Source organism: Nicotiana attenuata, unplaced genomic scaffold (genome assembly GCF_001879085.1).
Source record: "Nicotiana attenuata strain UT unplaced genomic scaffold, NIATTr2, whole genome shotgun sequence".
In the NCBI taxonomy this organism is placed as follows: domain Eukaryota; kingdom Viridiplantae; phylum Streptophyta; class Magnoliopsida; order Solanales; family Solanaceae; genus Nicotiana; species Nicotiana attenuata.
In genome coordinates, this window is record NW_017673323.1 from 1 (window position 1) to 16899 (window position 16899).

Sequence of the window (16899 nt, forward strand, 5' to 3'; positions counted from 1 at the left end):
TATGAGGACGAGTATTACCCCAAGTTTCGGGGCAAGGCAGTGCAGCAGGGTCAGCAGCCCATGATTTCAGCACCGGTTGTCCAGCCACTTAGAGGCAGGGGACAGACAGGTAGAGGCCGTCCTAGAGGTGGAGGCCAGACAGGGAGAGGTCAGCCAACTACTGCTTAGTCAGGTGGAGGCCAGCCAGCCGGCACTCCAGCCAGATTCTATGCTCTTCCGGCCAGACCAGATGCATTGGCCTCAGATGCCGTTATCACAGGTATTATTTTCGTCTGCGGTAGAGATTCTTCAGTATTATATGATCCAGGGTCCACCTATTCATATGGATCATCTCTGTTTGCTCATTTTCTGGTTATTGCTCTTGAGCCTTTGGGCACTCCTGTTCATGTGTCCACTCCTGTGGGTGATTCTATGGTTGTGGATCGGGTCTACCGGTCCTGTATGGTCATATTCTGTGGTTTCGAGACTAGAGCAGATCTCCTGTTGCTTGATATGATCGACTTTGAGGTCATCCTGGGCATGGATTGGTTATCCCCATACCACGCCGTCCTCGATTGCCATGCCGATACTATTACATTAATGATGCTAGGGTTGCAAGGGTTGGAGTGGAAGGGTTCCACAGTTGATACATCTAGTCGAGTTATTTCTTTCTTGAAGGCTCGACATATGGTCGAGAAGGGGTGTTTGGCTTATCTGGCTTATGTTCGGGACACTACCGCAGAGTCTCCGACGATTGATTCAGTTCCAGTAGTTTGGGAGTTCGCCAATGTGTTTCCTTCTGATCTTCCTGGCATGCCACCGGATCACGATATTGATTTATGTATTGATTTGGCTCCAGGTACCCAGCCTATATCTATTCCACCGTACCGTATGGCTCCGAAAGAGTTGAAGGATTTGAAGGAGCAGCTTGAGGAATTGTTGGAAAAGGGGTTTATTAGACCTAGTGTGTCACCTTGGGGTGGACCAGTGTTGTTTGTGAAGAAGAAGGATTGCACCATGCGGATGTGCATTGACTACCGCTAGTTGAACAAGGTTACCATCAAGAATAAGTACCCGTTGCCACGCGTTGATGATTTGTTCGACCAGTTACAGGGTGCTAGGGTGTTCTCTAAAATTGACTTGAGATCAGGATACCATCAGTTGAGGATTCGGGACTCAGATGTTCTGAAGACTGCTTTCCGTACTAGATATGGTCATTATGAGTTTCTGGTGATGTCCTTTGGCTTGACTAATGCCCCAGCGGCGTTTATGGACTTGATGAACATGGTGTTTAGACCTTATATTGATTCATTTGTCATCGTCTTCATTGACGACATCTTGATATACTCACGTAGCCTGGGGGAGTACGAGCAGCATTTGAGAGTAGTGTTTCAGACCTTGCGAGAGCAGAAGCTGTATGCTAAGTTCTCCAAGTGTGAGTTTTGGCTGGAGTCAGTAGCATTCTTGGGGCATATTATGTCTGGAGAGGGTATTAAGGTGGATCCCAAGAAGTTTGATGCAGTTTAGAGTTGACCACGTCCTACTTTAGTGACCGAAATCAGGAGTTTCCTGGGGTTAGCAGGTTACTACTAGCGATTCGTGTAGGGCTTTTCATCTATTGCAACACCTCTAACCAGATTGACCCAGAAGGGTGCTCCTTTCCGTTGGTCTGATGATTGTGAGGCGAGCTTTCAGAAGCTCAAGACAGCTTTGACGACGACACTAGTTCTTGTGTTGCCTTCCAGTTCAGGGATGTATACGGTATATTGTGATGCTTCACGCGTTGGTTTGGGTTGTGTATTGATGCAGGAGGGGCAAGTTATTGTATATGCTTCGCACCAGCTGAAGATTCATGAGAATAATCATCCTGTGCACGATCTAGAGTTGGCGGCGGTTATGCATGCTCTTAAGATATAGAGGCATTATCTGTATGGGGAGTCATGTGAGGTTTACACTGATCATCGCAGCTTCAGCATTTGTTCAAGCAGAGGGATCTCAATTTGAGGCAGCGTAGATGGCTTGAGTTACTGAAGGATTATGACATCACCATTCTTTATCATCCGGGCAAGGCAAATGTGGTCACGGATGCCTTAAGCAGGAAAGCAGAGAGTATGGGTAGCTTGGCATTCATTTCGGCAGAGGAGAGGCCACTAGCCTTGGACATCCATTCCTTGGCTAACAGACTTGTGAGGTTGGATATTTCAGAGCCCAGTCGAGTCCTTGCGTGTGTTGTTGCCCAATCTTCATTATTGGGGGAGATCAAGGCCCGGCAGTTCGATGATCCGCATTTGGCAGTTCTCAGAGAGATGGTGCTATAGGGTAGTGCCAAGGAGGTTTCTATTGGCGAGGATGGTGTCTTGTGACTCCAGAGTCGCCTATGTGTTCCTAATGTTGATGTCTTGAGGGAGAAGATTCTAGCGGAGGTACATAGTTCGCGGTATTCTATTCACCCAGGTTCTACGAAGATGTATCGTGACCTGAGACAGCATTATTGGTGGCGACGGATGAAGAAGGACATAGTTGAGTATGTGGCTAGGTGTTTGAATTGCCAACAGGTTAAGTATGAACACCAGAGGCCAGGTGGCCTACTTCAGCAGATGCCCATTCCTGAGTGGAAGTGGGAGCGCATCGCTATGGACTTCGTAGTTGGGTTGCCCCGGACCTTGCGGAAGTTTGATGCAGTGTGGGTTATTATTGACAGGTTGACCAAGTCGGCACACTTTATTCTGATTGTGACTACTAACACTTCAGAGAGATTGGCTCAGATTTACATTCAGGAGATAGTCCGGTTGCACGGTGTGCCTGTTTCAATCATATCAGATAGAGGCCCTCAGTTCAGTTCCCATTTCTTGAGAGCTATTCAGAGTGAGTTGGGGACCCGTGTGGAGCTTAGCACAGCATTCCATCCTCACACCGACGGGCAGTCAGAGCGGACAGTTCAGATTTTGGAGGACATGCTCATAGCATGTGTGATTGACTTTGGAGGACAGTGGTATCAGTTCTTGACCTTGGCAGAGTTTGCTTACAACAACAGCTATCAGTCCAGCATAGAGATGGCTCCATTTGAGGCTTTATATGGTCGGCGATGTCGTTCTCCTATCGAGTGGTTTGAGCCTGGCGAGGCTAAGTTGTATGGTACAGACTTGGTGAAAGATGCCTTGGAGAAGGTAAAGTTGATTCAGGAGAGGCTTCGCACAGCTCAGTCAGACAGAAAAGTTACGCATATCAGAAGGCGCGTGATGTATCATTCATGGTTGGCGAGAATGTCCTCTTGAAAGTCTCGCCAATAAAGGGTGTTATGAGATTCGGGAAGAAGGGAAAGTTGAGCCCAAGGTTTATGGCCCATTTGAGGTGTTGAAGCGAGTTCGGGAGGTGGCATATGAGCTTGCTTTACCTCCCAGCTTATAGGGAGTCCATCCAGTTTTTCATGTGTCTATGCTTCGGAGGTACCACACCGACTGGTCTCACGTGTTAGACTTCAGCACTATTCAGCTAGACGAGAGATTGAGCTACAAGGAGGAGCCAGTTGCCATTATTGATAGGCAGGAGCTCCAGTTGAGATCCAAGAGGGTTTCTGCAGTAAAGGTCCAGTGGAGGGGCCAACCAATCAAGGAGGCGACCTGGGAGTCCGAGGAGGACATGCGGAGCAGATATCCACACTTATTCGGCACTTCAGGTATGAATCTAAACCCGTTCGAGGACGAATGTTTGTTTAAGAGGTGGAGGATGTAACGACCCGACTGGCCGTTTTGCTTTTTAGAACCCCGTTCCCCTAAATAAGACTTCCCGCACTTGCTTTAACTAATTTACGACCTGCGGGGATGGTCGGTTCGGGATTTGGAAGCGTTTGGGTTGAAATAGGCACACTTGATTAACTAAGATTTCTTAAAAGGCTAAGTTTGACTTTGGTCAACAATTTAGGTAAATGGACCTGGACTCGTGTCTTGACGGTCCCGGAGGGTCCGTAGGAAAATATGGGACCTGGGCGTATGCCCGGAATCGAATTCCGAGGTCCCTAGCCCGAGTAATGAATTTTTGTTAGAAATTGTTAAACTGAAATTCAAAGGATTTAATGAAATTAGATAATGCTTGATCATGCTGGTATCGGGCCCGTATGTTAGTTCCGGAGCCAAGTATAGGTCCAATATAATATTTAAGTCTTGTCTGTGAAATTTTGTGAGAAACGGGACTGAGTTGACGCGATTCGGACGTCCGGTTGTAAAAATAGGAATTTGAGTGTTCTTAAGGATTTCATGCGTTTTGGAGTTGAATTCGTAGTTTTAGATGTTATTTCGGTGATTTGATTGCTCGAGCAAGTTTGTACAAGGTTGTTGGACTTGTGTAGGTAATCGGAGTGGAGCCCCGAGTTCTCAGGTGAGTTTCGGGCATGGGTTGGGAGTGAAAAACACCCTAGTTTTCTGGTGTTTTTGTGAATGTTGCAGGTCTCGCAAATGCGAGGAATTGTTCGCAAAGCGACCCTCGCATTTGCGAGGATGTCATCGCATTTGCGAAGAAGCCAGGCAGTGGGCAGTCGTCGCATTTGCGACTATTTCTTCGCATTTGTGACCCCAGGATCGCATTTGCGATCAAGGCAGGAGGGGGGCCATTTTTCAATTGCGAGTTCGCATTTGCGAACCTGATGTCGCAAATGCGACATCAGAGGCCTGGACACAGCTTTTAAAAACGGGACTTAGGCCATTTATTTCATTTTATCTCTACACTTGGGCGATTTGGGTGCTTTCAAAGAGGGTATTTCAACATAGCATTGTAAGGTAAGTTATTTCTACTTAATGTGAGTTTAATACTTGGGTCTTGGGTAGATTAACACACAAACATTAGTGAAAAATCAAGGGATTAGAGCAAAATCTAGGGTTTTGATAAAAATAAGATTTAACCATGAAATTTGTTATGGAATGAAGTAGAAATTATATATTATTGATCCTTAGGATATGGGTAACAACTTTCTTCAAAAATTTCCGGAATCCGGGCACGTGGGCCCATGGTCGAATTTTAGGAATCTTGTAATTTGGGTTGGGGAATCACCCTAGTGGTTGGGATATGAACCCTTAAGCCTATATTGAATGGTTTCTACGCTATTTGGATAGTTTTGGAGTGTTTGGCACCAAATTGAAGGTTTGGGCTTAAGCTTGGACCGGAAAGTACGCTTTGGAGTGAGGTGAGTCTCCTTTCTAACCTTGTAAGAGGGAAATGTCCCCATAGATGAGTTAATTAATCATGTGTTACTAATTATGGGTGCTACGTACGCACGAGGTGACGAGAGTCCGTGCGTAGCTACTATTATGTTAATTGTCCGGGTTGTTTAGGACCCGTATCATGCTATGTTTGTAAATGTCTATATCCTTTCATGTTAATGAGATCACTTAGGACTTGTTAGAAGTTGGAAACAATATTTAAGAACGCATGTACTCACTTGATAACTCGTATGAATTTATTTGACTATGATCGTGCCTTATGTGCCCTCTTGATGATGATTGATATTTGTGGATCGGGCCGATCGCCTCGGTAGAAATAGATGCAACTATGGTTCGCGCCATTCGACCCTCTGGCAGTGCACATTTCTTTTTTATGTTGGACCGGGCCGTACGACCTCGGCATAATGTGTGCATGTTATCTATGTGAATTCATATTCATGTCTTGTCTTGCTAAATATCGTGAAATGTAAATGGCTAACTATGATATTATCTAGGGAATTACTTATCACTCCATGCTATAAATTGCTATACAATTGTGACATCTATGCATAATATAACACTTTCTTATATTAATTGACCCTAGTAAGTGTCAAGTCGACCTCTCGTCTCTACTTTTTCGAGATTATACGGAATACTTACTGGGTACATATTCTTATGTACTCATACTACGCTTATGTACTTAATTGTACAGGATCTGAGGCAAGTACAACTGGTTACCAGTCTGGTGCGCACGCTTGATCGTAGTCCGAGATTCCACGGCGAGCTGCTCCTTTCCTATGCCGCCCAGCAGCGTGGTGGAGTCTTTCTGTACTTTTGGCTGTCTATTCTAGTTCAGACAGTAGGATAGATTTATTCCTTTGTGTATCCTACTAGATGCCCTTATACTTGTGACATCAGGTCTTGGCACACACATTAGTAGACTAGTTTTTTTTGGGATTGTACAACTATTATGATACGATGCTAATTATCGTTTGTTTTAAATTCAAATATAGAGATTGTAGTAATTGTTTTGGAAAAGTAAAACTAAAACTTATTAACATTTCCACGTTGGCTTGCCTGACAACGGTGTTGGGCGCCATCACGACCTGATGTGAAATTGGGTCGTGACAATATCGATCGTCTCGCCTCGGAGAAAGACACGCTTCGGGATCAGCTGACCTTGATCGAGCGCCAACTTCAAAATGTAAATGGAGAAAGCCTGGCCTGGACCCAAAATGATGTTCTAGACATCAATACCACATAAGAGGGGGGGGGGGGTGATTTGTGTGGTACCTAATTTTCGCACTAGAAGAACCTGGTTCTTCTAGATGTACTTATTAAGACTGTTTGCGGAATTAAGAGTGCATAAAATAAAGAACACAGAGATTTTTACGTGGAAAACACCTGGCTCAAAAGGTAAAAAAACTACGACCTACTACTCAGTAGGATTTTCCCAAACTTCCACTAAAATCATTGAGCCATAACAGCATTTACAAAACTCTTTGTAAACCTAAGGATTAAACTCTAATCCCAGTGTGGTACACAGCCTCAACTGCTGCGACACTTTCAAGTTAACTCTAACTTGAATACTCAAAGTACCTAATACAATTGCTTCTATGAAAGCTGAAAGGTACAATTTTAAAACACCTTCTACAATTGAACTAGAATAAAAGAAAGACACAATGGAATTGGTTCTTCTATCTTGTCCAAGTAACTTCAGGAATGCACCCTTGAATCTTACGTAAATTTCTTGCAAAAAGCCTTGCTATTTTGCTCTTCTTTTAGTTTCAGTTCTGTGTTTGTGTGCTACCTTGTAAAAGAGAACAATCATTATTATTTATAGAGTTAGTAATCAGAGTTTGATTAAAACTCGAATTGCTGATCCTTCATCAATTTCGAGTCCTAGAACAATTCAAACTCCAATCCTTATTCTTTATCCGGATGTAGTTCTCTTCACATAAGGAGACTTCAACTCATTATCCTATGCAACCTTTTCGATCAACTCAGAAGATATTGTTGCTGACCCTTGAGACTTATCTTCACACGTATGTCACATGTATAAGTATATCAACACTGTGTCTGTCTCACATGATGGACCTGGTTCATGACTAAGTTCATTTTGTCAATCTTCAAAACTTCATCTGAACTTGGGCCAACACAAAAGATTGAGGAGCTCGAAGCTAAATCGACCGTTGAGCTTGGCGAAGGCCAAATCCAATTCAGAGGCATTTGTGTCTTCTTATCGAGCTGACGCCGAAGTTGCAAACATTCGGGCACATAGAATCTCTATAGTGGATGAAGTCAAATTATCATGTGCTCTTGATCACACCAGGTGATAATCCCGGAGAGAAACTCTCGAGGAGGTGCACGCTCGTGGCTTCGAACTCTCAGCTAACATTGAAAAAGCAAAAACTTTGGAGGACGAGGCTGTCGCTTTACTCTCTGATGGTGAGAATTCTGCCAGTGGCTCGGAGAGCGGAGGAGATGAGGATGAAGTCCCCGATGAGGAGGTTCCCGAAGACGCGGTTCCCGAGGATGCAGCTCCTGAGGATGTAGCTCCCGAGGATGTGGCTTCCAAAGATGTGGTTTCCGAGGACGTGGCTCCCAAAGTAGCTTAGGCTCTTTTGTTTTTTGTTTTTGTATACGTCCCTTTGTGGGCATTGTAAATACTCTTTATGAATATAAGGAATTCCCTTTCTTTTCGCTTTATCTCCGATTTGTATTGAATTCTGCTTCGTCTTCATTTGTGAAAATTTTTGATGTTATAACTTTAATGATGAAGTGAGCACTGGCTCAGACTCAGAATAGAACAAACCCTTAGGTTTTTTAGTGATCAATGGGCGATCTTTTGAACTTATAATAGAATACCTCTTAAGGTTTTTGTTAATCCTCGAGCTATGCTTAAGTTAATGTGATGTGAGCTCGGGATGATGCGACTCTTTTAGGTCGGCCCTTTGGCTCTTTATGTTGGGCCAATTCGGCCTCTAAAGTGGCTATAATTTTTTCCTCTTTTTGGCTAAAAATCTTAGTGTAAATTTCTTTATGCCTTAGCATGTGTTTTTTGTACTCGTTGGGTTTTTCGAAGGTTCGATCGATCAGAACCTCATTTGTAATTCGTTTGTGTTACGATAATTGAATACCTCTTTAGGCTTTTTTGAAGGCTGATGTTATCGAAGCCTTTAAGTTATTCGAGGGCTGATTTTATCGAAGCCCTTTTTATTTGCTTTTGCCGAGGGTAGCCTAATTTAACCGGTTTTTCAAAGTATTTGAAGGCCTTTAGCTTATGGCGGAAGTCGGAAGTCTCTGAGCCGCATTATTTCGACCGTAGCCTTTTTTATATGACTGTAGTCTTTAATGTGGCCATAGCCTTTAATATGGCTGTAGCCTTCGGGTATGTCTCTTGGACTTGTTTCCCAATAACCTTCCAAACTTGTTCGAAAGGTTAGTCCTCGAGTATGATGGCCTTGGCCTTTATGTCGAGGGGATGCCTATTTGAGGTCTTATGAATTCGAGTTTGGATGACTAGATTGTGTTGATTGTCGATGACAGTCCCCGAGTATTCAAGGTGTATTCGTGCTTTGGCCCTTGAGCCGTTTCTCGCAAGATCACAAGTATGATGTTCATATAGTAGCAAATTTCTTTGAGACACAAAGTGTTTTGGTATAGAAAGAATGCTTCTTTGTATAATTGATACATGCGTACATGTTCTGTCGTCGGGGCTCGACTATTCTACATGGACACGGTTCATCTGACCGTTTGGCCCATTACTAAGTTTTCCTATAGAGGCCCTCTTTGGCGTGAAGTATTTTCCTCGAAAATATAATCTCCAAGGGTGATGCCCCTCAGTATTCGAGGTTGATTGAAAAGAAGCCTTGGATACTGTTGAATTTTCCTTAGGTAGCACATAGTTGTTGCCTCGTTAAAAACCTCGCCGGTAAACTCATTTGGGACAAAATCCGATCTATGGGAAAAAGAGTGCACGCGTGCTTTAAAACCTAAGGCTTTGTGTAAAAAGGTGTCTTCGATGTCTTTGATCGAACACTTGCAATGAGTTAGTTTTAAATTCAAACGGACAAAAGGAGAAAGTCATACCTTAGCAGTAGTATCGTTTGAGCAGTGATACATTCCAATCGTTCGGCAGTTGTTCGCCTCCCATCGTGCCAAGTTTGTAAGATTATTTACCGACAACTCCAATGACTTGGTATGGTCCTTCCCAATTCGGGCCTAGTTTCCCTTCATTCGGGTCTCGAGTATTGAGGGTAACCTTCCATAGAACTAAGTCCCCGATTTCAAAGTGTCGAAGGTTAGTCCTTCTACTATAATATCTCTCGATTCTTTGTTTCTGCGCCGCCATCCGAACAAGTGCAACTTCTCGTTTTTTATCTAATAGCTCGAGGCTAGTATTCATAGCCTCGTGATTCGACTCATCCGATGCATGCCAAAACCTGGCACTGGATTCTTCGACCTCAACCGGGATTAAGGCCTCGGAGCCATATACTAAAGAGAACGAAGTAGCCCCCGTGCTGGACTTCAATGTCGTTCGATATGCCCAAAGGACCTCGGGTAGAACTTATCTCCATTTTCCTTTTTCATCGTCCAACCTTTTCCTTAGGTTTTGAATGATAGTTTTGTTTGTTGACTCGGCCTGTCCATTCTCGGTTGGGTGGTAGGGTGTTGATAAGATCCTCTTTATTTTGTGTGCTTTGAGGAACTCCGTTACCTTGTTGCCGACGAATTGCTTTCCATTGTCACATACAATCTCGCCAGGTATCCCGAATCAACATATGATGTGGTCCCAGATAAAGTCAATAACTTCTTTTTCTCTGGCCTTCTCGAAGGCCTGTGCTTCCACCCATTTAGAAAAGTAGTTAGTCATAAACAATATGAATTTAGCTTTACCTGGGGCTGTTGGCAGAGGGCCGACTATGTCCATCCCCCATTTCATGAAAGGCCACGAGGACAGGATTGAGCGAAGCTGCTCTCCGGGCTGATGAATCATCGGTGCAAACCTTTGACATTTTTCACACTTTTTAACAAACTCCTTAGTGTCTTTTTCCATGCTATCCCAGTAATACCCTACTCTAATAATTTTGCGAATCAAAGACTCGGCGCCGAAGTGATTCCCACAAGACCTTCGTGGATTTCTCGTAGAACATAATCGGGGTTCCCCGGCCCCAAACATACTGCCAATGGTTCATCAAACATCCTTCTGTACAATGTTCCATCTTCATCTAATGTGAACCTAGCAGCCTTGGTTCATAGGGCCTCTAACTCTTTATGATCCGATAGGAGTTTTCAATTTTTCAAATACTTGATATACTTATTCCTCCAATCCCATGTCAAACTTGTAGAATTTATCTCGGCATGACCCTCTTCAACCACAGACCTCGATAATTGGACAACAGTCCCCGGGACAATATCATCTTCTTCAACCGATGGCCCTAAATTAGCAAGTGCATCGGCCTCACTATTTTGTTCTCGAGGCACATGATCTAGAGTCCACTCCTTGAAGTGGTGCAAGGTTACCTGTAGCTTATCTAAGTACCTTTGCATCCTATCCTCTCGAACCTCAAAACTTTTGTTTACTTGGTTTACTACTAACAGAGAATCGCACTTGGCTTCAACGACTTCTGCCCCCAAGCTTTTAGCTAGTTCGAGACCTGCAATCATGGCCTCATATTCGGCCTCATTATTAGTCAACCTAGAAGTTTTGATAGACTTTCTAATAGTACTACCTGTGTGGCTTCAAAACAATGACGAGCCCAGACCCTTTCACATTCGAGGCACCGTCCGTGAAAAGGGTCCATACCCCCAATGATGTACCCGATTTTAACAGAAGTTCCTTTTCTACTTCGGGTACGAGGGTCAGCGTAAAATTTTCCACGAAGTCAGCTAGGATTTGAGACTTGATGGTCGTTCGGGGTTGATACTCGATATCATACTCGCCAAGTTCGACGGCCCATATGGCCAACCGGCCCGATAGTTCAGGCTTATGCAAAACATTTCAAAGGGGATAAGTGGTTAACATGCATATGGGATGACATTGAAAATATGGCTTTAACTTTCTAGATGCGCTTATTAATGCAATTGCCAATTTTTCTAAGTGTGGATACCTAGTTTCGGCATTCACTAGAGTTCGGCTTACGTAATAAACAGAGAATTGCGTACCTTGCTCTTCTCGAACCAGTGCCCCACTTACCGCTATCTCGGACACTGCCAAATATAAGTAAAGCATTTCATCTACCTTCGGAGTGTGAAGCAGAGGTGGGCTCGATAAATATCGCTTCAGTTCTTCCAATGCTTGCTGGAATTCCGGGGTCCATGCGAAATACTTTTTCTTTTTTAACAAGGAAAAGAACCTGTGGCTTCGATCCGATGACCTCACAATAAATCGACAACAGCTATTCATCCCGTTAAACTTTGTACGGCTTTCACACTATCTACGATAGTGATATCTTCGATGGCATTGATCTTGTCGGGGTTGATTTTGATCCCTCAATTTGATACCATGAATACGAAGAACTTGCCTGAACCGACCCCGAAGGCACATTTTTCTGGGTTAAGCTTCATGTTGTACTTCCTCAAGATTTTGAATTTTTGCTGCAAATGAGTTAAATGGTCCTCTGCGCGCAAGGACTTTACCAACATATCGTCAATGTAAACTTCCATCGATTTAGCTATCTGTTCCTCGAACATTCTGTTAACTAAGTGTTGGTATGTTGCTCCAGCAATTTTTAGCTTGAAGGGCATTACTTTGTAACATGTTCAAAATTTAGTGATGAATGAGGTCTTTTCCTGGTCCTCCAGGTTCATCTGAATTTGATTATATCCGGAGTAAGCGTCAAGAAAGGTTAGGATATCGCCGGCCGCGGCATCGATCATGCGATCGATGTTAGGCAAGGGAAAAGAGTCTTTACGGCATGCCTTGTTCAAATCCTTATAATCTACGCACATTCTAAGTTTGTTTCCCTTTTTAGGAACTACAACTACGTTAGCTAACCATTCGGAGTAGTTTACCTCCCGAATAGACCCTATTCTAAGAAGTTTGGTTACCTCATCCTTTATGAATGCATGCTTCACCTCGGACTGGGGCCTTCTTTTTTGCTTTACCGGTTTAAATCTAGGGTCGAGGCTTAGCTGGTGTGTTGTTATTTCCGGTGGGATCCTTGTCATGTCTAAGTGGGACCAAGCGAAACAATCCATATTATCGATAAGAAATTGAATGAGTTTCTTCCTAAGTTCGGGGGTTAACCCCATTCCCAGGTATACCTTTTTCTTGGGCATGTACTCGATCAGCATGACCTATTCCGGTTCCTCGACCATTGACTTGGTTGTATCTGACTCTTCGAGAACAACGAAAGTTCGTGAAGTAAGAAGATCCTCTTCTTCTTCTTCGATTACCTGTTGCTCCTATTCGGTCGAGGCTGGGGACGGTGATTGCTATTTGGCCGTCCGCTTATCTTTGGTGCTTGACTTTTTCGACGTCGAAGGCGCTGGTACCAATATCACCTCCTCGATTGCAAACATTTCCTTTGCAGCGTGTTGTTCTCTGTACATCGTTTTCACACCGTCCACTGTTGGGAATTTTATAATATGATGAAGGGTTGAAGGTACCGCCCTTATGTTGTGGATCCATGGCCTCCCGAGAAGTGCATTATATCTCATATCGTCTTCGATGACATGGAATTTTGTATCTTGGATGGTCCCGGCCACGTTCACTGGTAGGATTATCTCCCCCTTTGTTGTTTCGCTTGCCATGTTGAAGCCATTTAGGACTCAGGATGCATGTACAATTTGGTCCTGTAGGCCGAGCTGCTCTACGACCCTTGATCTGATTATATTTGCTGAGCTACCTGGATCCACTAGAACACGTTTAACTTGAATTATATTTAACAAAATAGAAATTACCAGGATGTCATTGTGAGGCTGAGATATGCCTTCCGCTTCCTCGTCATTGAATGACAGGACGCCCTCGGGCACGTAGCTCCGAGTCCATTTTTCTCTGGTGATCGATACCTTGATGCGTTTGAATATAAGCCCTCGTGGAACATTGACACCGCCAATGATCATATGAATTACATGTTGCGGTTCTTCCTGCTAACTTTTTCTGTTTGCATCTCTTTCTCTGAAGTGGTTCTTAGCTCGATCTTTGAGAAATTCTCGAAGATGACCCTTGTTGAACAACCGAGCTACCTCCTCCCTCAGCTGCCTACAGTCTTCGGTCCTATGGTCACGTGTGCCGTGATACTTACACATCAAGTTTGGATTCCTTTGAGAAGGATCGGTTTGTATAGGCCTGAGCCACCTGGTGTCTTTGATTCTTCCAATAGCTGACATGATCCACGATGCATCTACGCTGAAATTATACTCAGACAACCGAGGTGCTTCCGCGGGGTCGGTATGTTTATCAAAACCATTCTTACTCATATGTCCCCGAGAGCTTTGACCTCGATCATTTCTTCGATCGTTCCGAGGAGCATTACACCCCGAACCGTTGTTTCACCGATCGACATATGGCTGATACATTCCTTGTTTGATCTTGCTTCCCTGTCCGTATCCCTCGGGGGCTTAGCTGCCAATCTATTAGGATGAATTGAACCGGAGGGGCTCCCAACTGGTCGTCCTCGACCCTGATCTTCGATTGGTAACGATTATGTACGTCTGACCACGTCACAGCTGGGTACTCGATCAGATTTTGTTTTGATTGTCGTGACGCGATCGAACTCCGCTCGTTCAAACCCTGCATAAAAGCTTGTACTGCCCAATCATCCGAGACGGTGGTAGTTCCATTCGTTCCATTTGAAACCGGGAAACGAACTCCCTTAGCATCTCATCGGTCATCTACCTTATCTTAAAAACGTCTGATTTCCTTGTCGCCACCTTTATGGCCCCGGCATGTGCTTTCAAGAAGGCATCTGCTAACATAGCAAACGAATTGACAGAGTTCAGGGGCAAGTTGTGATACCAAATCATGGCTCCCTTTGGCAAAGTTTTCCCAAATTTTTTCAACAATACTAATTCGATTTCATCATCATTCAAGTCGTTTCCTTTAATCCCGCAAGTGTATGAGGCAATATGTTCATTAGGATCGGTCGTCCCGTTGTACTTAGGTATATCGGGCATGCGAAACTTTTTAGGAATGGGCTTCGGAGCTGCACTCGAAGGGAATGACTTTTGTATGAACTTTTTGGCATCCAAACCTTTCAAGACCGGGGGTGCCCCCGGTATTTGATCAACACGGAAGTTATAAGTCTCCACCTTTTTGTCATTATCCTCAATCTTCTTTCTCCCGGACTTAATTCTCTTGGTGAGTTCCTCGAGCATCCTCATAATTGTGGGATCAGTCCCCGAACCATTATCGTTTGATCTTTCCAATATCGGCTCAGTACGTCGAGTGTTTTCTAGTTCGACTATACTTGGAGTTTTGTGCTGACTCTGAAGCTGAGCGATAGCAACCTGTTGAGCTTGTAGCATCTCGAATATCACTTCGAGGCTGACTCCCCCATCACCTATACCCTGTGTTCCTTGGCCCTCAGATCGGGCTTCCCTGCGTACACTTCCTTCGGGGTCTGCGCCTAAATCTGCATTCAAAGCAATATATGAACTAACATCAACTGGTTCCATGTTTGGCACTTCCCCAGGGTTTATCGGTGGTACACCGACCCCTGCATTGTTGTTTTCCCCATGAAATCCAAGACCATCGTTGTCGTGTACATGTGCGTTTTGTGAGTTTGACATATTTTAACCTGAGAACGAAAATTCTTGACAAGAACAAGTGTGAAAATAACGTATGTTATCAGAATAAGTACTGAAATAATCACTATTATCTTTAACCCCACGGTGGGCGTCAAACATATGATTTTGCCACTGCTTAAATAATTAGAATCGTGAACCTGTAAGCTTCAACTCCTAGCTCCAATTTTGGCCCGGCCAACAAGCTTCTGCAACGAAACTTCGTGGACAAAACATCGCGTTAGCAGAATGATCAAAACAGTTTTAATTAATATATTCCCATAAATCGTACACAAAGAACTACGAATCTAAGCGCAAAACATGAACTGAAAAAGATCTCATGAGGATGCTGACTGGCACTTAGACCCACTCAATATCTCAGCAGGTTGGCATGAATTATTCTATATTCAACGGATATATCATACCTACATTAGTTTTAAGAGTTTAACTTCTAGGCATTGACGTGTAAAACAATTTGTATTATCAGGTCACCTATAAGATAATTGTATAAGATTATATATATATATATATATATATATATATATATATATATATATATATATATATATATATATATATATATATATATATATATATATATACTACAAAAAAATGTCGACTACATATAATTTAAATCCTAGTTTTAACAATTGTAGAAACGTCTTAAGGTGGAAGGCCAGCAAATTGCCAGTTCACTATTGTTTTGCCGGTTGGTAGACCCTCAACCCCTTTTCAATTCATATTGTCAATGCGAACTCTTCTAATATATTGCTCTAATCAACACTGCAATCTCAAATTTCCATGGGAATCATTTGATGTACTTCAGATTGCGATCCAATGACACTTCATTGCACTGAAATTCGATCTAAATTATACACTATATTCATTGTTTCTTATCAAATTTTTGGTTTTAAAGAAATAAAGCTCTTTATTTTTAATAAATAATCCCTTGGAACAGACATCCAAATCGAATTCAAAGACCAATTGATAGACAGCACAAGCAAATGCACGTGCATGAATCAGTAGATTTACTATACTTGCTTCGAAACTAAACATACCAACTAATAATAAGAGTATACATCTAATTAATATTCCTATATATGATATTTACAATCTATAATATCTATGGGAATAGTCATATCTGTAATCAATTATACTAATTCGACTGTATGTTAATGTACGGCCTCAAATTCGTAGCTTGTCAATCCGTTTAGTGTCTGTATGACCCAAAAATTAGATTTAAATTTTTATTTAAATAGATTTATAGAAAAAAAGAGTTAATCAAACTCAATATTAATATCAATATTCAGTAGAAGATCTAGTACTTTTATGACAGAGTATTGAATATGAGGTACCGGATGAGATTATTTTAGAGTAATGATGGAGCAATAAAGGCTTGAAAAAGTAAAAGATAGCAATAAATAATAATAAACGGCTTTTAAGTACTCCCTCCGGTTCAAAATAAGTGATTTTTTGGATGTTTTCATACATATTAAGAAATCCATCTTTTAGCATTAATTAGCAATGAAATTGACCATATTAACCTTTATTATCTCACATAAACACTCCTAACACATACCCCAACACTATTTAAGAAATCCATATTAAGAAATCCATCTTTTAGCATTAATTAGCAATGAAATTGACCATATTAACCTTTATTATCTCACATAAACACTCCTAACACATACCCCAACACTATTTACTCCAAGGACAATGTAGGAAAAAGATAATTAATTCATTCTTGAAATCTGGAAAAATCACTTATTTTGGACCACAAAAAAAGGCCAAAAAATCACTTATTTTGGACCGGAGGGAGTAATAAAAAAGATGAGGTTCACCCGATAAGAGTGAGATTTTCCACTAAGCTTTCTGACAATGATGGATGGTGATAAGCAGTTGAATATTCCGATTCTTCTTGGATCAGGAGAGAAAGGTCAAGAAGAGAGATGTAAAGTTGTTCTTTGTATGTATTCAATAGAGAGAGAATCTTCCA